Genomic DNA, 6,000 nt, shown 5'->3' with positions numbered 1-6,000 from the left:
ATCGATCGAAAACTTGGATTAAAGCGAAAAATTCAGCAAGAAGAAATTTGGGGATTTTGCAATTTAGGTCAAAATTGGATTTTTGAAAAGTTGAAATTGGTTAAATCAAATTGTATGGACCTATCTACAATGTCATCTTGAGCATGTAGCATTTGATCTCGTGCGAAAATTTCAAGCGGTTTGAGAGAAAACGAAATTTTTCTAAAGATATCGATTTCGGTATAAAGCTTTGCGAGATGAGCACCAAATGTGTTAAAACTTGTTGTCTATGCATGGCATTGTGTTTAAAACCTAGGGAATATGTTTCTAAGCATTCCTAAGCATGATTTCTAGCATTGGATACAAGTAAGGCATGGCTTTATTGAAATGCAAGCTTGAGAAGATGAAAATGGAAGAAAGAATGAGAGATTTACCTTGTTTTTGAAGATGGTGTGTTGTGGTGTTGTTGTTGAAGCACTAAATCACCTCAAGAACACTTGTGGGAACACTTGGATATTTTCCCTAGAGCTCTCTCACCTTTGGAAGAAGTTAGAATGAGGTTGGAATGTGGAAATGAGGCTTATAATGCGAATTTTCAGATTCTGTTCTTCATTGGTCGACCGATTGGTCGACTGGGTCACTCGACCAACCACTCGACCAATGGTCACAGTGACCTCATTTGCTGTTGAATTTTTGGAAAATGTGATTTTTGCCTTATGGAATATTGTTTGATGACTATATGGATATATTTGATCATGATTTAAGTTTTCAAATCATTTGGACTTGTGGTTTATGTTGAATCTTGAAATTCGGTATTTTGATGTTCTCGGTTTTTGCGAATGGTTACCCCGAGAAGTGGGCGTGGTGAATCCAGTGGTCATGGTGGTGGTGAAGTACCTCAGGGAGGTGGTGAAGTACCTCATGGAGGTGGTGAGATACCAAATGCTGATCGGGGTACTCATGAGATCCCCGGTGCCCCGAATGTTGGAAGTTTCGGAGATATTGCCAATATCATGGGCAATATGATGCAAAGCAAGCAGCTCGGTTCAACCGGGATGTTGGTGGGTTTCATGACTCGCATAATGAGACCCGGGCTGGTGCTAATGTGAATCCTCATGCCGCAGTCCCGAATGCGGGAGGTTTAGCGGAACTCCTCATACTCTTTGATGGAGAGTTTTCCCAAGATGCAAGTACCCACTTTTACCGGGTGTTACCAAGGACCCCTTGTTTCCTAACAAGTGGCTTCGTGAGTTGGAGAAGGCTTTCCGGCATCTGCAATGCTCGGAAGCTCGAAGATTTTGTTTGCTTCGAGCAGAAGTTGCAACAAGAAGCTGATGCATGGTGGATCTCCACTCGTCCTGTTTTGGAAGGTATGCATGCAGGAGTTGTAACTTGGGAGTTATTCAAAGAGGCTTTTTGTATGAACTACTTTCCCGAGGCGGTGAAGGATGCAAAGGAAGCGGAGTTTATGATTTCGACTCAAGGAACTTTGTCCGTGTTGGAGTACCAACAGAAGTTCGAGGAGCTTCATTTCTTTGCTCCAGATTCTTTGAAGGAAGACCTCGCCAAAGCAAAGAAGTTCTTCAAAGGACTGCGCCCGCCATTAAAGCTTACCTCACAGTCCAGCCTATAGTGAGCTATGCTCAAGTGGTGCAGAACTCGAAGAAGTTGGAAGAAACAGAGAAGGAAAGTGCTCGTGTGCAAAAGCCTTGGCGAGTCAAGGAATTCTGGTTTGGTGGATCGCAATGACCGTCGTTATGTGAGACCTACACCCTACCCCACTCCTACCTTTCGGGCTAAGAGTGTAGGTCGAACACGGGTTTTCAGCAGCCCGGCCGTTTAAACAAGTATGGCGGAAACCGATCACCAGCAAATGCAAGTGCAAGTGCAAGTGCGAGTGCAAGGCCTTTTGTTCGGAAGTCCTCTGTTGCAGCCACCCCCGTTGGATCCAGCAATCCTGTTTGCTTCTACCGCAAGCAAGCTGGTCATTTTGCTCGTGCCTGTCCGGCGGCCCGCCCGCCAGCAGCCTCGCCCTGGTGGTGAAGAGTGCTCCTGCTCCTCCCTCCGGTAGAGTTTTCAGTATTTCCGATCTGAGCGGGGATCCAAGCCATGATGTGATTACAGGTACATTGTTAGTCGCTTCTATTTCTGCATTTGTCTTATTTGATACGGGTGCATCTCATTCGTTCATGTCATCTCGCATTCATCAAGAAGACTAACCTAATCCCGAGAAGTTGTCTAGTTGTTTATTGATTAGTACACCTCACTGGTCCTGTTGTGAAACTAGATAAGGGGTTATCTAAATGTCCTGTGTTGATTGGTGAAAAGAACTTGGAAGCCAATTTTGTGATTCTTGACATGAAGGACTTCGATGTTATTTTGGGAATTGATTGGTTGACGGCCCACAAAGCTGTGTTCCTTTGTTCCTCAAAGAAGATTCAGTTCCATATATGTGGAAGTCCGGTCTTTGAATTTCAAGGTGAAAAGAGAAGGGTTTGTAAGAAGGTGTTGTCTGACCTTGATGCAAGTCTATGCCCTAGTGGATGATGCTTCATCTGAAGGCAAGGGTATAGTAGAGAAAAGAGTCGATGAAGTCGAGTTGTCTGCGACTTTGTTGATGTCTTCCCGATGATCTATCGGGAGTGCCTCCGGACAGAGATGTCGAATTCTCTATTGATCTCGTCCCTGGTGCCGCTCCCGTATCTAAAGCTCCGTATAGGATGGCTCCTACTGAGTTGAAAGAGTTGCAAAATCAGTTGAATGAGCTCATTGATAGAGGTTTCGTACAGCCTAGTGTGTCACCTTGGGGAGCTCCGGTCTTGTTCGTCAAGAAGAAAGACGGTAGTATGCGCTTGTGCATTGACTACCGTGAGTTGAATAAGTTGACTATCAAGAATAGATATCCGCTGCCGGGAATCGATGATCTCTTCGATCGGTTGAAGGGTGCAGTTGTGTTCTCAAAGATTGACTTAAGGTCCGGATATCACCAATTGAAAGTGAAGTCTAGTGATATCTTCAAGACAGCTTTCCGAACGCGGTATGGTCACTACGAGTTTAGAGTCATGCCTTTCGGATTGACCAATGCTCCTGCGGTGTTCATGGACCTCATGAACCGAGTATTTCATGATGTGCTTGATAAGTTTGTGATTGTTTTCATTGATGACATCTTGATCTATTCGAAGAGCGAAGAAGAGCATGCGAGTCATCTAAGTTTCACTTTGCAAAGGTTGCGAGAAAAGAAGTTGTTTGCTAAGTTTAGCAAGTGTGATTTACGGCTTAAGAGAGTGGTTTTCCTTGGTCATGTAGTTTCAGCCGAAGGTATTTGTGTCGATCCTGAAAAGGTCCAAGCTGTGGCTGATTGGGAGAGACCGAAGTCAGTAACGGAAATAAGAAGTTTTCTTGGATTGGCGGGTTACTACCGAAGGTTTATTGAGAACTTTTCTCGGTTGGCTGCTCCTATGACTAAGTTGACCAGGAAAGAAGAGAAGTTTGTTTGGTCCGACGCTTTGTGAGAAGAATTTCCAAGAGTTGAAAGATAGATTGACAAGTGCCCCGGTTTTGACTATACCCGATAGTTCCGGTGGTATGACAGTTTATACCGATGCGTCAAAGATTGGTTTGGGTTGTGTACTCGATGCAACGTGGCAAGGTCGTAGCCTATGCTTCTCGGCAATTGAAGGATTATGAGCGGAATTACCCCACTCACGATCTAGAACTTGCCGCCGTTGTCTTTGCTTTGAAGATTTGGAGACATTATCTTTACGGTGAGAAGATTGCCATTTTCACGGATCATAAGAGTTTGAAGTACTTCTTTACCCAAAAGGAGTTGAACATGAGACAAAGGAGATGGTTGGAACTCGTCTCCGATTATGATTGTGATATTCAGGTATCATCCTGGGAAAGCAAATGTTGTAGCTGATGCTCTTAGTAGGAAGAACCAGAAGAAGACTTTGGATTTGAATGCTTTGAGTTTACCATTGTGGTCTTCTATTGAGAGTTTTGATTTGGAAATCGTTCTCGAGAATTCTGATTTTATTCTTTCTCGCCATGACGGCAAGATCTGGTCTTAGAGATAAGATTGTTGCTCTGCAGAGTTCGATCAAGAGTTTTTGACCAAAGTTGAGAAGATTTCTTCGAATCCGAGTCGGACCCCGACTTTGGTATATCCATGGATGGTGCTTTGTTGTTTAGAGGAAGACTGTGTGTGTGCTGCAAACGATGAAGTTAAGAATGAAATATTGAAGGAAGCACACCAGTCGGTCTTTTATCTGTACACCGGGAAGCACCAAGATGTACAAGGACTTGAAGGAACATTTTTGGTGGATTGGTCTAAAGGCGGATGTTGACGATTTTGTTGCCAAGTGTGAGACTTGCCAACGTGTGAAAGCCGTTCGACAACCTCCATCTGGATTACTTCAACCCCTTCCTATTCCTAGTTGGAAGTGGGAAGATATTTCCATGGACTTTGTGACTAGCTTGCCTCGGACAAGTAAAGGCAATGACACTTGTGTGGGTGATTGTTGATAGGTTGACCAAATCAGCCCATTTCATTCCTATGAAGATCACTCATACTCTGGATAAGCTAGCCGGGCTTTATGTGGATAATGTGGTTCGTCTGCATGGTGTGCCATTGAGTATTGTCTCGGATCGTGATCCTAGGTTCACCTCAAGGTTTTGGAATAGTTTGCGGAAGGCCTTGGGAACCCAATTGAACTTGAGTACAGCTCATCATCCACGGTCGATGGACAATCCGAGCGGACAATTCAGACATTGGAAGACATGCTCAGATCTTGTGTGGTGGATATGGGTGGTAATTGGGATGAGCACCTAGCTTTGGTTGAGTTTGCCTATAACAACGGTTATCAAGCAACAATAGGCATGGCTCCATTCAAGGCTTTGTATGGTAGTACTTGTAGGACACCTTTGTCTTTGGGTGAGGCAGGTGAAAGAAAAGTCTTAGGTCCCGAGATGATTGAAGCTACAAGTGCTATGGTAGACATGATAAGAGAAAGGATTAAGTCGCTCGATCAGAGCAGAAATCTTATCTTGATAAGAGAAGGACCGATTTGGAATTTCAAGTTGGAGAGAAAGTCTTTCGAAGGTCTCACCAATGAAGGGTGTGATGAGATTCAATGTTAAGGAAAGCTTAGCCCTCGTTACATTGGACCTTTCGAGATTTTGGAAAAGGTTGGACCTGTTGCGTATCGATTAGCATTACCTCCGCCTCATGCTGGTGTGCACAATGTGTTCCATATTTCGATGCTCCGAAAATACATAGAGAATCCGGAACACATTTTGCAGCAAGCACTGAAGGACTTAGTGCTGATTTGACCTATGATGAAGAACCGGCCGAAATCCTGGATAGGAAGGACAAGCAGCTGCGGAATCGCGCCATTCCTTTGGTGAAGATTCGGTGGAAGAACCATACCCCTGAAGAAGCTTCTTGGGAGAAGGAAGAAGACATGAAGGAGAAGTTTCCTTACCTCTTTGGAAGCACGGAGTACGCTTTCAATTTCGGGGACGAAATTTCTTTAAGGGGGGGAGAATGTGAAACCCAGCCCTAACCTTGACCCGGAAACCTTGTTATTTGTAGGTCCGATGACCCGAAGTAAAGTAAGAAGTCAGCTTTGGGCCATCCCAGTAGAGGACTTGGTGTACGGCTTTGAATCCATGAAGGTTGATGATGAGGTGCTATTTATGGAAACGAGAATCCTGATGAAGATCTAATTAGTTGATGGACTTGGAGTGATCTCTATCTTGGTTTGAAGGCATTTCTACCTACTAGGTAAGTCACTTGACTTGTGTGCAAAACCCCTTTAGGTTTGGATTTGATCTGGGCCTTCAATTCCTGTTTTGGCCTTCTTTTCTGCATTGGCATTGGTCGTTGATTGGTCGACCCGGGCCGATCGACCAATCCACTCGACCAATGGGTCTTGTCTTTGGCAATTAGGTTGATTCTTGCTCTATTTAAGCCTAACCTCGAGTCCACTTCGTATTTGCTGCCTCCAAACCCTGCGGAGC

This window comes from Hakea prostrata, chromosome 5 (genome assembly GCF_041222555.1).
Source record: "Hakea prostrata isolate BN-2017 chromosome 5, UWA_Hpros_2, whole genome shotgun sequence".
In the NCBI taxonomy this organism is placed as follows: Eukaryota; Viridiplantae; Streptophyta; class Magnoliopsida; order Proteales; family Proteaceae; genus Hakea; species Hakea prostrata.
The sequence above is the reverse complement of the archived record's forward strand: the minus strand, read 5'-3'. Positions refer to the sequence as shown.